Consider the following 17,289-nt stretch of genomic DNA (forward strand, 5'->3'; position numbering starts at 1 on the left):
AAAAGAAGTTCCAAAGCTGTGAAAAGTAAGTATAGAATGGAAGCAATGCTGTGAACAATAACCGTGTATTCTTATTTGAAAGGTTAATGCCAAGGTCCCAAGGAGATAATTCCATTTTAGAACTGACATAAAACTTCACTCACCTACTGGCATTATTTTACTATTTTCTGAGAGAGAACCTTATTCAGAGACCTTGATCTCTTGTGTTCATTAGCAGCTGATTCCGAGTCTCCTATTCTTCTCAAACTTCAACTCCAAGGGCGTGCTTTTCAAACCGCCCGCCCGCCTCACCCCCACCCCCACCCACGCCCCGCACACACACATTTTGTAGTAGAATCTTCTTAGCACGTCCCCCTCAAGATTCTGGTATCTAGATCCTCTTTACCTCATGCTTGCCAGCATTGCTCATCTTCCTTATTCTTGAGGAAACATCACTCATAAACACTCCATCCACCTGACGCTTCCATAAACTTCCTTAGTCCCAAATCACTCCTGCTCTCAGCAACTGCCGAGGTCTCTGAGGGGTCCCTAGGAGTTGGACTGTTCTTCATGAACCCGTTACAGAGCAAGCTGTAAAATAAAACATGCAGATACAGAAGTGCACAAATCAACATCATCATTAAATGTGGCTTAGTTACTTCTGTTAGAAAGACGTCCGTGCTCATACTGAATTCAAAGTTTGCAGGCTTATCACTACTTCCAGTGTGCTGGACCAGGGCGAGCTTCCTCCAAAAGCTGTGGACTTCTCTACAATGTGCAGCTTGGGGTTGCAGACGAGAGCACGCGCTTTCTGCGGACAGGACGGTTCCCGAGGGAGGAAGGATGAAGCCAAGCTGTACCTGCTCAGTGATTCCTACCAAACGCATCCATCAGCTAACCCACTCCACCTTCCAGAGGATGGAGTTACTGAAGGGCAGAGAGAGGCCAGCGTATGCTTTAAGGACACGTACACACATACACACACACATTTCTTTTACGCTGATGTGCAAATGGCTAACCCCAGATTACATCCAACACACTATCTGTTTCTACACTCATGCTGTGGTTGCTGTTAAGCGTTAGTGGAAAGAGGGGAGAAACTTCTAAACTAATTCAGAACTAGGGACCTATGGAAAGCTAATATTCAACCACTATTGCCCCTTGATCCATATTTCAAATCCACATCTATGTTTATAAAGATAATTTCATTTCTTGAAATGTCTCTTTTCACATTTCAATACAGATTAGGCAAAGGTCTTAAACTGAGTTTAGAAGTGTCCCCCCCCCCTTTCTAAGTTGTGGAAGAATTTGTTAGGATTGGTGGCATTATTATTTTTCCATTCCTAAATGTTAGGTAGAATACAATAGTGTAGCTCTCTGTACCTGGTATCATTTTTGTGGAAATTTTTTTAAACTTCGAAATCTATGTTTCCAATAGGCAGAGTCAGTCAGGTCATCTCTTTTCCCTTGACTGACTGGGTAATTTTTCAGGATTATTTTTACCTTACCTATGTTATCTAATTCACTGGCATAACACTTTTATTGTGTCCTCCTAGCATCTGTAGAATCGTTAGTGGTATAGTATCTTTCTTGCTTGCTATTGGTAATTCATGTCTTCTCTCTTTTATTCTTGACCATTCTGATTAGAACGTTTATCATTTTTATTGATCTTTCCAGGAAACCAGATTTTGGCATACTGATTTCCTCTGGTGGTTTTCTGTTTTCATTTTCATTGATTTCTTATAATATCTTTTTCACTGACTTTCTTCTGCCAGGTTTTGATTTCATCTGTTATTCCTTCCCTGGTTTCTCCTGGAGGAAGCTTTAGCTCACTAATGTGAGACCTTCCTTTCTCATTAAAAAAAGCAAAATGAAAGCTGTACACTTCCTTCTGTTCTGCTTTTATTGCATCCCACAAATTTTCATACATTGTTGCTCATTTCTGTTAAATTCAAAACATATTCTAATTTGTCTTGTGATTTCTTTGGACCCAGGTACTGCTGAGGAGTTTATTGTCTAACTTCAAATTCTGGCATACTTTACAAATTACTGGATACCTGATTTAATTCTGCTGTAACCAGAAAACATAATTTGAATGACTTAAATCCTTTAAAGTTACTGAAATTTATTGTGTGGCCCCAAATATGACCTACCTCAGTGAATTTTCCAGATGCCCTTGAAAATTAAGTGTCTCTGTTGCTTGGAGTGTTTCATTTCCCACATTTCTCTTCACAAAACAAAATCTACATGGCAAAACGACATGTCAGAGACTTGGCAATAATCATAATGATAACAATAACAATAATAATCTATAGAGAAAGAGAGTGTATTTGGGATAGCACATCAGGAATACAAGCTTTCAGGAACAAAAAGAAGGGCCAGATGTAAGGTGGATATGATCTTTGCAAGCAGTGTTGTTTGTGGCAGCCGTAGGGTAGCCCAGGGATGCTGTAGGGTTACTTGCCAAGAGCAGAAGTAGACAGTGGTTATTCCCAAAGCTTTGTAAAGAGTCAAAGTAAAAACTGAAGTTCTGTTCTCATATTTTATTAAATTACGAAATGAGAAATAGTAGCTTCTTTCTGTATCTCTCCTCCCTCCACTGACTTTGCGATTTGGAACCTCTAAGATAAATCCGTTACATGGAATACCAAGTGTGAACCAAGCATGGTGGTATGAAAAATAAAAAAAAAAGAAACTCTTTAGTTTCCCAGTTTGTGGAAGCATAGAAACTCAACAGTATTTTGACCTGTCAGCAAAGCAGATATGGATCTGAGCACACACTGGCCTGTGAAATCCGTCTGCTTGTTGTAATTGCTGTTGTTTAGTCTGTAAGAGTCCTAGGAATTTACGTCAGTGATGTGACAGTGCTAATGTATTCCAGTGGACGAATGTCGATGAGTGTTATGTCACCCTTGGTCCTTCAGTCAATACCATGTGTTAAGGAGAGCCTGGCACCTACAGAAATAAGGATGGGAGCTTGTGCAAATCCGATTTTTTAAACACAGAGTAGGTCAGAGCAGCCTGACTAAATACCAAGATTCATGGACGGAAAAGTGAGAGATAAGATCAGAAGGAGGAGAATCACCAGACCAGCCAGAGGGCTGTGGACACCGTCCCAGAGGTGACTTGGATAGAAATAAAAATATACTAATTTATTCTTCCTTTAATTCCTATTGTTTTCTAACATTGTTACATTTCTCCTGATTAGAGTGTATAAAAACCATCCAAATTCAAGCATTACAAAATCCACTCACGTATTAAAAGAGTGGAAGTCTCCCAAATTGGTGCGGTACCTAATAAATTACTACTGCCTAACATTCTGAATATTTCTTTGATTTTTCCTTCTGAATATACAAGTGTGTATAAAATTTTTATAAAAAGTAAATTACGCCTTGTACAAAAATTGACGTTTTATTTTAGCTATTCTAAAATTTTTGTCTCACGTATGGCAAAATGTCGCTTTCTTATGGCTATTCTGCTTGCACAATATTCCATGTTAAGAAATACAACTATCCCATCATTCTTTTTAAGCACGGTATAGTAGTTTCTTATAAAAGTATGCAGCAATTTATTATATTTGATGAGTTATTCCTAACATGTCGCTAATATACACAGTGTTCACTTCTTGTATATATTTTTTTAGACTTGAGGAAATATTTCTAGAGTATAAATTGCTAAAATCAGAAATGCCAGGGCTTCCCTGGTGGCGCAGTGGTTGAGAGTCCACCTGCCGATGCAGGGGACACGGGTTTGTGCCCCGGTCCGGGAAGATCCCACATTCCGCGGAGCAGCTAGGCCCGTGAGCCATGGCCGCTGAGCCTGTGCTCCGCAGCGGGAGAGGTCACAACAGTGAGAGGCCCGCGTACCGCAAAAAAACAAAACAAAACAAAAGAAATGCCAGGTTATGAAGCACATAATATTTACAATTTTACTAGACATTACCAAAATGCTTTCTAAAATGTAGTATCAATTTACACTTCCACTAAGATTGTAGAAGAGAGACCATCTCACTGCAACTTCCCAGTAAGGATATTACCTTTCCATATTTAAAAAATGAATACTCCAGAGGTGACATTTTATTGTTAAGTTATCGATTCTGTAAATTTTAGTAAGGTTGAAGATACCTCAATATGTTAATTAGGCCACATTCTTTTTCACTGAATTGCCCACTTGAACAATTTAGTACAACATTCCTGCCAAAGTTCTACATGCAATTTGTTAAGAGGACTCCATAGGCAGCAGAATGAACCTTCTATGTGTTTCCAAAATACATACATACAACATTTGACTGCAAAAATTATACTCAATAATGATTGGCAGCTTGGATATAAATATATATTTTTCTAATGTTCCCTCTCGTTTCCCTTGCATTTACTATATTCTTTAAAAGCATAAACTATGGGACTTTTCCCACTGTTTATTCCCAGAAGAAACTGTTTTGTGCTGTCAAGGCTCTTACAGATCTATAATCCTCCCAATGCAGACCACTAGCGTTCTCAGCCACACGTGCACTTATAAACGTTAGTCACTGGCTTCACCTACACGCTTGTCTGAAGTTTACGCCACATGGACATCTTCTTAGTAATCTTCCAATTACTGCAAAGATGAGTCAGAGTTAAGTATTACCTAGCACAGCTTTCACTCCCATGCCAAGAAAAATACGTCCTACAGCATAACATCTAGAGCAGTTCCAGTCCCTGGTCATACGTCCTCCTGGGCCATACTCGTATTACAGATATAGAACAAGCCTGTTCCTTATGTTTCTTTGCCTGCCTAACATATTTTTATTATACTCAAGATGTCGTTTGACACAGAAATACATATATTTTTAACAAACCGATTCTCTTAGGTTATGTACAAAAGTATAGCTACTGAACTGACTACTTGTCAACAGAGCCTCCATGTGCCACCACACATGCTGTCACTGTACACAGTTCTCACTTCCAAAGGCTCAGGGTCTCCCAATTCAAAGATTGGGCTACACTCTGGGGACAATGCAGGATGCAAACATGACTGGCAGTGGAACCCAGCCTGGTCGGGAACTGATTTCATTTACATCATATAAGACTCCTCAAAGCATACAAATTTCCAGGATTTTTTTTAATTCCCACAACATATTATTTGCAGAGTTTAAAAAACTTTATTTTGGCCTTCTAAACCCTGAAAGCAATGTTAAATCTTTCTAGAAATCAGTATGTCTATTGCTTACAAGTATCTTTAGGAGCTGTATTTCCTCCGTTTCTAGGGCTTCACTTTTGTGTAGAAATTATGGTGGGGGCCATGGACCACTATATGTGTACCAGTTGGTCCCTTCCTGTTGTCTGAATTCTGTGGTGAACATCACACATTGTGAGGAGATCAGCAACAGCAAAGCCCATACACTTAGAGAACAGTAGAGCTGAACTGAGCCTTGCAAGAATTTGTATTGTTAAAACATAATGCACAAAAGTGAAGAAAATTAACTCCAAAAAGTAAGATAGCAGTTTTCAAATATTTGAAGGATAGATATATCGAGTAGGGATTTCATGTATTCCTAACCATTCAGTCAGAACCAGAACAGGTGTGAGTTACTGAGGGACGATCCATTAGGAAGAATTTGACAGCAGGGATCTCAAAGGTGGACCCGCTTGCTTTAAGAGGTTCTATATCTCCTGTCTGCAGATTTCAAGCTGAATGGCCAGTAGGAAGCTTTGTGGTTGGGGAAGTCTGAGTGTCAGATAAGGTGGGTTCAAGAATGGCTTTAGATACAAGTTAGGCTTTGTAAGGGAAAGGCAGGCAGTGAAAATGGATGGAGGAACACATCTGTGATCTGATTAGTTTGCACGTCAACTTGAATGGTCAAGGGTGACCTTATCAAACATGACTTGTAGGTACGTCCAAGAGTCTTTCTGGATGAGCTTGGTCCCATTTTGGTGGAAGGCTGAAGTGCTGCAGCACAATTACCAGGCCCCTGTCCAACAATGCCCTAACCACCACCACGTCTTCTTCCCGAGAGGACACATCTTTGGTTCTCCGTCAAATCAAAACATACTGAATGGGCTATCTTCAGTCTCTGTTTTCCTAACTCCATATTCTCCCACACAATTCTGGCTTTACTTCTCAGCATCCCAGCTACACTAAACCTCTCAAGCTCCCGGGCAGCACCCCTGCTAGTCCTCAAATCCAACGATTACTGCTTTGCTCTTGCAGACGTGACATGTCAGGACCGATGGCTGAGCAGCATTCCACGGGGGTAAACACTCTCTGCTTTTCGAATCTTTTTTTTTGGTTGGCTTTCCTTTCTCCTTCTCCGTCTCCTTTAAGAGCCCCTGCCTGGTGGCTCAATAATTAAATGTTATAGAACTCCTAGGGATCTCTTTGGGGTCCTTTTCCCTTCTACCTTACAAATGTCTGCCGTGGAACTGCAGTTTAATACTGTTAAATACCACGTATATGGGAACAAATCCCTTAAGTTCAGACGCGACATCTCCTCCTACTTGTGTAATGGGAATCTCAACATCAGGATCTCAAAACAAACTCTGAATTCCAACCCATCCTCAATCCTATACCATTTCCTTTCTTCTCCAGATCTATAAAGGTCACCATTTAGCCATTTAGTTGCTGAAGCGCCAAATTCTTTCTACCATTAGCTCTGATTTTTGTTTCCTCATTTTCAATCCACGATTTTCAATTCCCGTCATTCGATGTACAAAATGCATCCAGATGTGTCTTACTTTCTTGAACTCCACACTGCTCCAAATCCTTATAATCCTTGAGTGTAACAGTCGCCTGAATCCTCTTTTTACATCCTCTTTAAAATGCTTTCTCCACACAAGGAGCCAGAGTGATCTTCTAAAAAGCATTTAAAGGTGAAGGTGACAGTGTCACTACTCTGTTTAAAATACACCAAATGCTTAAGATAAAAAGCAAATTTCCTGGCCTGGATTAAAAGTGAAAACAATAAAAGTTAAGTAAATAAAATCTACCTTATCTTTAAATCCTCTCCTCTTTTACTCACTACACTCCCAGACAAGTAAGCTAGTTTTTACTCTGAACAGAAGTCTGTTTTCACATCACACATTTACTTGTGCTCCTCCCTCTGCCTGGAACGCTTGTCTCCCTGGGGTCTAGCTCATTCTTCCCATCACCCAGGCACTTCTGGACAATGTCCTCTGACTATTCAACATGCAGAAACTCTCAGTCATTCTTTATTATGTCACCTCTCCCATCTAGTTTAATCCTGCTGTGAAAGAAATTCCCCAGTTAGGTGATAATTGAAAAACTCTCTTCAGATGGGTCTCTCCTCTAAACTACACACCGCAGTGGATAACTCAAGAAGGTAGCAGCTTTGTATTCACAGAAATAATTTAGCCTACCTGAGAAAGAAAGGATTAATACAGTTTCTCTCCTCTGCATGCCTCAGGGATATCTCTATCAAAGATCAAATATTCCATTCACTTTTCAGGTGAAAGACTTCATTCATTCAAATGTTTTAAAAATAAACTTTGATTGAATTTACTGTGTACGATGCACTGTTTAAGTAAACAAAATAGACATGCGTTGTGGCCTCACGGATCTTACATTCTATTCAGAGAACAGACAATAAGCAGGTTAAAAAAAAAGTTCCAAATTTATATGATAAAAAATACCCGGAAAGGGACTTCCCTGGTGGCGCAGTGGTTAAGAACCCGCCTGCCAATGCAGGGGACACAGGTTCGAGTCCTGGTCCGGGAAGATCCCACATGCCGCAGAGCAACTAAGTCCGTGCGCCACAACTACTGAGCCTGTGCTCTAGAGCCCACGATCCACAACTACTGAATCCCACCCGCACTCCCCAACAAAAGAAGCCACCTTAATAAGCCCGCGAACCACAACAAAAAGTTGTCCCCGCTCGCCCCAACTAGAGTAAAGCCCACGCGGCAATGAAGATCCAATGCAGCCATAAATAAATACATCAATTAAGTTTAAAAAATACCCAGAAAGATCTCTCATTCTCTGATACACACTATCTTTGTAATTGACACGCTGGCTGCACGATGTTTAATGTAGTTGGATAAGATAAAACCATTATTCTCAGTATGAAACTAAGACGATTCACTTTTTTTATTATCATGGTATGAATCAGTGGCCTAATTAAATATCTAACTCCCGGAAGCCGACCTCTCACCACCGGTGAATTCAACAACGAGGACAAGGATCTGTTTTGTGTCCAATTCCTTCCACCTCTGGAACACTATTTTTGGAATGCTTTAACAAGGCCGTCTGTTCCTGTTTTGAAACAACTGCATTCTCTCAGGCACTGGATTGATAAACTGCTTTTAGTCTAACAATCCAAAGTTGAATTTGGTCATGGTTTTCTTGAAGAAATTAAAAGGCTTAGGTACTTCAAGGAATTTCACTTAAAGCAAAACATGGGTTGGATCCCACCGACATTGGTTTTCGGACCTGACACGGCAGGATGTGAGGAAACTTGTGTATCTTGTCTCTCAATCACTTCAAACATGCCAGCACCGTGATTTTATAAGCACGACTGCATGCAACTTTTTCAACAACACTGTACGGCAGGTGGTAATGTCTCAATTTATCAGATGAATTTTAAAAAAACAGAGATTCCATGACTTTCTCAAGATTGCATAGCTAGGAAGTGGCGAGGCTTGGGTTCACCCGAGACTAAAATGCGTGATCCTAAACATCCATTCCTCTACTCATCAAGTATTTGTCAGGTATGAACCTAATACTAGACTCTCCTTGGCACCACTAACACGGAGATGGGCGCACCACAACAGTTTTACACACACACACACACACACACACACACACACACACACAGAGTCACAGACATCTAAAGCAAGAAAACTCGGATTTTAAGTACCTGCCACAACAATAAATGTAAGTTTATAGAAGAAAAAAAGCTTTTCATTTGTGTCATCAACAAAATTCCACTCAATGTTCCCTGACTTAAACAAAGTGATTTAAAAAAGGATATAGGTGAAAAGATAGACAAAGGCAAACAAAAACCAATGCAAGGAATATGCTTTTGATACAAGCCAAGGCAGATCCAGACCAGAGAGAGACATTTAAAAATCTAAAGTATGCAAAGCACATACAAAAGGTTAATGCTCCCTGTGCCACAAATGAAAGACACAACTTCCTTGAAGCAAAAACTAGAGAAAACACAAAGTTTTGAGGTGGTCAAAACAACAGAAGGAGACACAATATCTACCAGTCCCAGACGAATCAAGTGAATTAAGAAAGTCGCACATAAAAGAGCTACACAACATAATCAAAGAGGCTGAATGATTGTTAGATCACTTTCTTATGCTGAAGGGGCTCTGAAAAGTGACAAACAAGATCATCAGATAGTGGGGAAACTAAAGGTCCCATTAGGTCAAAGGAGGAAAAGAAGAAAAAAGTAAACTTTGATTCTCATAATTTTCCAGGCATTATGGAGTATGCACTATTTTCTTAATTAAATAGATGGTAAACATTGTGTTTATTATGTAATGACACTATACTTGGGCTAAAATAATACAATATACACCAACATTACCAGATTATACATTCAACCCACTCCTTCCACCTCACAGAAAAGCAGCATTCAGAAAAATTACTAAATGTATAAAGCAGTCTGACATCAGGACAGAATTCCTTCACAAATACAAAAATAATAATAAATTAAGGCTGCAATAAAGTAATTTTCTGAGTGATTCTCTTTCCAGTCAAGCAGGGAAAGCAGGGTCCCCATGATGAATTATCAATAATTACGTCTGACTGCAGCAGTTGAAGCCATGTGTGTAAAGTGGCCTTTTTAAAGACTATTAGTCTTTTGGTGAGAACAGTTGTTTGATGAGTTAATGACATTGGAAGTATTATCATTAGTCAATAAATACGAAGACAAATAATTTCAAGTGACCTTTCTTGGCCCTTTATGAGTCAATGGATGTTACCAATACTACCTTGTTGTTTATTCCAGGAGTCAATGCCAAGGTTGAAATGACTGAAAAAGTAGCATCTATGAAGAGTCTATTATATAACTACAGTCGACATTATTTTCAAAGAAGTTGAGGAAACAATGATTCAGTACAATGCAAAGTTGAATCTGTGTATTGCAAAGGATGGTGGTGAAAATTTATGTAGAACATAAAAAGTCTTACAAAAATGTATAAAATGTCTTTGAAAACGTAAGGTGTCGGAACACCTGTGACTACTGATTCATCACCAGTTATTCTGCAAAAAAGAAATGGAATATATTATGTGTTACTGAGTCAGTGGTGTCAAGGATACCTGTGAATTTTTGTCAGAAGTTGAACGCTGACTTCTCCTACACACAGCAAGAAACGCTGACTTCTCCTACACACAGCAAGAAATGGGATGATTAGGTGCAAACAGGACCAGTTACAGAACTAGTCAAGGACTAAACAGATTTAAATTAAAAATATAACTAAAGAAAAGTGCAATGAGGATAGGAAAACAGTATAATAATCTTAAGTGTCCTTACAATTTAGAAATAACACAACTGTAAATGAAAAGAATCGTCAAGAGAAAGACAGGAAACAGTGTCTTTGGGGTGGGAATATAATAGGTGGGAGTCAGAAAATTAAAGTTAATAAATAAATGAGTAGAAAACTAAGAAAGGAAAAAATGAGAATAAGGACATTATAAACATATAAAGGTCCACATGAAAACAAAATACAAATATTCCTGAAATTTGGGGTTATATATTGCTGCGTAAGAATCCACCCCCAGTCACTGTGGTTTAAAACTCAGCCATGTTGCTAGGGGAAGGAACACAAGCTCTACTGTTGGGAGGAGTGGTCTTTGTACAAGGAGAGGGGCAGAACTGTGTGGAGGCTGTGTTTGGAGACCTCCTAACACTCAAGACAGCGAAATAAATTCAAATAAGGGAGCAAAGAAATGGACCACATAGACATACAAACAAACAAACAAAACCCCATATAAAACATAATAGACACAGTAAATAAACACAAGACATGGTTGGCCTGTATCTCATGATGTAGAAACATTCAATTAGACAAACCACCTCTGACACAGTCCAAAAGGTAATTGGCATGCTTATCGCTTCCTAAGTATTATTACCTACAAATGAAATGAAAAGCTACCAAAAGAACCAGGGAATCTTAGTTCAAATTCTAGCTATGAGTCTCTGCTATCAGCCCTAGTGGAGTAACTGGAATGAAACTTACCCTCCTGCTGTAAACAGCTGGAAAACCCATTAACATACACGAAAATCAGTTTCATACAGTGGAAAATATCTCTATCAGGACTCTGATTCTTGAGAGAGGTGACACAGATAAGATGGTTTCTACAATTACCCTGTTTTTCTTGGAGGAACTTTTCATACCCACTATAATGACTAAACAGGTTTGAAAACACCAGGGGTGGTGAGAATGTGGGAAACCTCATATGTTGCTGGTGGGAATGTAAAATGATGCAGCCAATCTGAGAAATACTTTGTCAGTTAAAAAAAAAAATTTAAAGTGTACTTCTCATGTGATCCAGCTATTACACTGTTAGGTAACATATGGAATTTCTTAAAATTATGTACACTGCCTAAATTTCACTCAGTCTTTTACAAAATGACAGTTGAACATCTTTTACTTGGTATTTTATAAGATCAATTCTTAAGTGAGCCCACTGCTGGTTGGGGTGTTATAATAAATTTAGTTGGTTCCCCTTTGTAGAAAACAGGTAGAATCCTAGACAAAATGTGAAAAACAACTATTTCAGTTTCCTTAACATTCGACAAATGCAGACGACAACAAATTGGGAAGCGTTAATTCTTAAAAAAAAACAAAAAACTGTTACAATTTTGGGCGAGTTTTGTCCGTGAGTCTCTAGCTTTCCTGCTCAACCGTCATAGCATTCTCTGCTTAGTCTGGATGGCCTAGAATTCCTAGCTAGTCCATCAGAATATTAAAGGACGATATACTAACTAACAATGATTCAACAAAGAAGGATGGACTAGCTACTGGACTAGCTTTACGGCCAGAAGTGGCTCACTGAGTCAGGGCAAAGGTCACTCATAAACCATGGCTTTGTTGGCTAAAAGTGGCAGATTTAGTTCAGAGCAGATGGGGAGAATCACATAGATTTCGTAGCTCAAGTTGGCTGTTATGTATTCAGGGTGAGTGGCCATCCAGTCAGAGATTTAATAGGAAGACCCTAGAAGGAGGAAAACCATAGAAGCACTGAGATATGCTGTCCACACCTCTTCCTGACTACTGTCCTATGCAAGCCTGAGGGAGACCCAAGACACTGTGATAAGTGAAAGCCAAGAGAGACTTGAGCATCGGCCACACATCTGAATATATTTCTCAACCCACAGACAAGTCAGTTGGCGGAAGTTAGAAGCCTTATGAAATAAAGCTGCCTGATCACAACTCCTGTCCCAACCACTGGAACTGATCACTGAACTACGCAGAGATAGAAACCACCTCTAAGGACGTCGGCAAAACTCAATAAGTAAACAGATGGGCAAATAAATAAAATCAACGGACACGGCAAGAGCTGCACATCAGGAGAGACGCTAATTTTGTAGCTGAAGTTGAGGGAAGTTACAAAAAAGTAATTCAGCAGCCCTTATAGGAGAAAATCTAGAGTCCTTGCTGTACTTCATCTTGAATGTCAGTTTTCAACCAAAATTTACAAGCTACAGCATTAGGAAAGTGTGAGCTATATTGGAAAAAATAAAAATAAAAACGAAGCAGTCAATAGGAACTGACTGCGTGGGACCAGGTGTTGGACTTAGTATAAAGAGATGTCAAAACAGCAATTATAAATATGTTCCGAATATTAACGGATGATAAACTAACAATGATTCTACAAATAAGAAATATCAAGGGAGAAATGGAAAGCAGAAGAAAGAGCCAAAGGGAAATTCTAGTGTTGAAAGTACAACAACCGAAATGAAAAAATTATTGGATGGGCTTAACGTCAGATGTTTAGATGGTGTACGAAATAAACAGTGAACTTGAAAGTAGATAACAGAAGTTATCCAGTCAAAATTTTAAAAAAGGAAAACAAATATTGAAGGAAAAAGAAACACAATCAGAGCCTCAGTGCCAAGCCCTCCAATACAAGTGAAATAGGAGTTTCAGAAGAAGAGGGCAGGAAGGAGCAGAAAAATATTTTGTAGTAATGCCCCAAGTCTTCTCAAATTAATTTAAAAATTAACGTAAAGATCAAAGAAGCTCAACAAACTACAAGTAGGATGAAAACCCAGCAGCACACGTCAAGTACTGTGACGTTTCAAAGATTTTATCCTAGCTGCAAGCTACAGTTAGCTGGTGCAGTAGCATGCATGGCGTGTTCCTGGGGGCGGAGGCGGCTCAGGCGGAGGCGGCTCAGGCAGTTGCGGCATGCACAGTGGGCATGTATTACAGTTAGGAAACCCCAACCTGGAAGCAGACCTGCTCAGCATCTCAAGGGACACTTTCTCTTTACTGCACTCCACAGCAGGAAAACCTGCCTTCTACTCTGGAAGGAGACACCGCATCTATTTTCCAAGGATGTTCTCTACAGAAATTTCCTTAAAAATAGAGCAGAAAAAAGGCACTTGGTGTTTCTGCTCACAAGAAGTGCAGAGATGCAAGACACCCATGGAACACTGTTTTCTGACAGATGTTATCACAGGCAAATCTTATATAATTGTGCCTTCATCTATATTTTCACTGGATCAGCCCTCTGCTCCATAACATGTAAAATTATGTGACCAGGATTATACAAATTTTAGCTCCCTTCCACTAACATATATCCTTCAAAGAGTACCCATTTCTGGGTCTTACCCAGATCGACTTCATTAGACTTTTTAAAGGGAAACCCTGGAGGCACCATTTAATTAACAAGCTGATTCCTAAACACAGCACAATTTCTGAATCGCTGTCCACAGACTCTAATAGAAACTCCTGAAACCTATGAAACCCTCTGTGATTTACTCCTGCTTACCTTCTTCTCAGCCTTTCTCTTTCCCACTGCCCGCAATCCCACCTTATCAGAATGCATGCAGCTACCAATACTCCCCAAGTTTTTACACACTAATGCCCTTGACAGTATATGGAAATTAGTCCCATATACTAATTAGTCCCACATATGGGAAAAAAAAAAGTCCCAGCTCTGAAATGATGTTTGATTCTAAGTGTTCACGAGCTGAAGTATGATCCCACCTATGTGGTTGCCTACTGATCGGTGAGAAATTAAGTCCCAATTCTGGAGCCTGACTTAATTCTTTTTCCTATAGAAACGCAGGACTTTACATTTTAAGCATAGTGGTTGAACAAATAACTTCTCCCTACCTATCTGAGATGTCACTTATTCTAGGCCAATGGAACTAACTTGTGTTTGATGATGAAAATAAAATTTAACAACCTTGCCTTTTTTTCTAAGAAAGAAAAGAAAGGTGAATTACACAGTAGAAAGGACACAGTGGGAAATGTAATGGGTTTGTCTGCTCTGGTAGCGTGGTCTCGTTCACTTCAAATACTGCTGTGCTCAAAATTTCCCAGAGCCCCATGTGGATAGCATTACTCACACCAAAACAATGTTCAATCTGTACTGAATATCCTGTGTATACACTAATATGCCTCATCTCAAATTTAAAATATATATCTCTACTTTAGGTCTTTAGATTCTACAGCTGTAGATGGGTGTGGGTGGGTATGGGGTCCTTTCTCCTGTAATTCCATCAACTCCTTAGAAGTTATGTGCAATGAACACTTCAGTTACGTGAAATAAATGGATCTGCTGAGAAGAAGCGGCTTGATTCACATCCCTTGGCCCCTATGCTCCAGCTAGAATACCAACCCTAAACCCTTCTACACAGAAAATCTTGCTGCCACCACTGGACAATGGTGGTGTCTCAGTCAGTCTGTTAAAAGTCTTCTGCATCTTGTCTGCTGGCAGCTGAAGTGGTCCTCAGAGGTCTCTCTCTGCTATGTGGAGAAAGTATTGGGTGGTGAGACCATTCACTGGGCCTCTTTGACTCTTCAGAGGTTAAAGGACCTTGATCAGGACTTGAGAATCATCACTTCAGGTGCTGCTAAGTACATTTTACAGGAAATCACCACATACTTACAGCAGGTATAAGACAGAGAGTCAAGTGGAACTCAGGTCCCCTTCTTCCAGGGCAGCTCTTCCTCCTTTCTCTACCCTGGATCCCTGGCTGACTCTGGGGATGACTGTCATTACAAAAGGAACTAAACGCGAGCCTGGTACAAACTACTGACGATGGGACTCCTCTGTTTGTAGTGTCACGTGATGCTTCCACTTGGCTGTGTTACAGACGTTTACAACATTTACATTTTATGATAAGCGTGGGTTACTTTTACACACATGCAAAACTTTATAAAGACAAAAAATATGAGACGCTGCTGTGGTAAGAGAAGTTGTCATGATAGAAACCAAATAATAATTCTCTACTGTTTTATGAAACTGGTTTTCATTAATGTTTTATTACAGCTTATTCCTGGGTTTAAAACTGAAGGATCCCACATAACCGACATCTACCGAGGGGAGGGGCCTCGATGGTGACGGAAAAGCTTGTGCATGTGTTTCCTATTCACAGATTCTCCTGGCTGGCTGCTGAGCACACTCTTCTGCAGGGAAACTTGATTTTACTGCCTTAGTTCTCTGTCATTTAACTTAACCTCTTGTTTTTTCGTTTACTTAATATATTATTTGTGTCTCCATGCCTGAAAACCACCTAAAAGGTCTGAGAATCCCCAAAGTTAATTCACTGTCATTACAACACATAACTTTCTTACACTGACAACTTTAAATTCAACAGAATATATGGGATCTAACTACTAAAGACTCCAGATATTGACTTGTTAGCACTACTATAAAGGTAGTTTATAAAAATTGTATGACACCAAATATTTTTTAAAAGTTAGTACACAGAATAATCCATTCCATTTATAAGCTTAGGTTTTTTTTTAAGCCCTTTATAGCCTCAGTCAGTAGTAGGAGTTTAAAAAACGAAAAATGAAAAAACTCTGTTCCAAATGTTTCTACCTTCTGACTTTCATCTTTCTATCAATAAATAAAATATTGAAATTCAACTAACTTTACCAATTACAATGGTGAAAAACAATTAACATGCATGAATTAAAATTCTTCCTTCTCTAATTGATACTGAGGCTAACTTTTATTTGTTCTTTCTGGACTTTTCTAAGGAAATGATACTATTTTTTGCACATCACAGCTACATTTCCTTTCTTTTTATAGTTTCTATTTTCACCCTAGGTGATTAGATTAAGAAAATAAATATTAATGAGCAAACAAGCCTGATTTAAGAAGATATTTTTAAAATACATTAAAATAAATGTATTGCCCACTAATTGGTTTGGGGTGTAGAAGTCAACAGAAGTACAGCATGTTCACTACAGGTACTCTGAAGGGTAGAAAGGATAACTTCACGGGGTGCACTTTTTGCCTTTTCTGCAACTGAGAGAGAGAGAGAGAGAGAAAGAGAGCGCTACATTCCTCTCTGCGCTGAGCTGCTTGACCAACTGAAGGGACATTCTGGGTCTCCAAGTCTACATCACAGAAATCTGACAGCATCTGGAACCCTGGAATCCTTGGGGCCTCTTGGAATCTTCTCGGGTGGGCATTACCAGCTGAATCCAGACTTCCATCCACTTACCAGGGCAACCGACTTGTGAGTGGAAGCCCCCTGGACCCTCCAGACCCCATCTGCCATCTGCACACCGCTGCGAGACCTCCCTCAGTGCCAAATGGAGTACAAGGGCCCAGCTGAGTTCTCTCCAAACACCTAAGCCGTGAAATCATAAGCTATAACCAAAACATGGTTGTTGTATAATCTCCAAAGTTTGCTTATCTGAGATGCACTAGCTACCCAGGTCGCACATCGTCTCTTTAACCCAGGTTACTCGTGACACTGTCACATCACACTCGTAGTGTCTGATGAATGACCGGTAGATATTATTTTGCAGAAAGTGCAATTTTTCATTTTATTTCTCGCCATTCTGCTGAGAGCCCACTCACTCTTTCTAATAGTTGGGTCTGAATGACTTCTTGTGTCATGTGGATGCCTTCCAAGTTCCACATCCATGTTTTTCAGCACCGTTATCATTCCCTAAGAGTCAGTGATAAACCCTCATATAAATGAGCGTATAAGCACACACAAGAGCAAAGAGAAAACGTGGTCATAGAGATTCACCAATCACAGCTGATGCTCACTACCTGCCGAATCCCTGTATAGGAATTTGCCTAATCCAAAACTGATTTGTAACCCTACAATCAATCCTATGGTGCTTAACGAGCATCAACTGTACATCACAATTTACCAGAATT

At 39.6% G+C, this 17,289-nt stretch overlaps 1 protein-coding gene across 1 annotated transcript in view; it reads right to left on the reverse strand.

Annotated features, from left to right (window-relative positions):
- Positions 1-17,289, reverse strand: part of LOC132594646 (testis-specific Y-encoded protein 3-like) — a 43,164-nt gene that overhangs the window by 3,371 nt on the left and 22,504 nt on the right. The window lies entirely within an intron of this gene.

Source organism: Globicephala melas, chromosome Y, assembly GCF_963455315.2.
Source record: "Globicephala melas chromosome Y, mGloMel1.2, whole genome shotgun sequence".
Lineage (NCBI taxonomy): Eukaryota > Metazoa > Chordata > Mammalia > Artiodactyla > Delphinidae > Globicephala > Globicephala melas.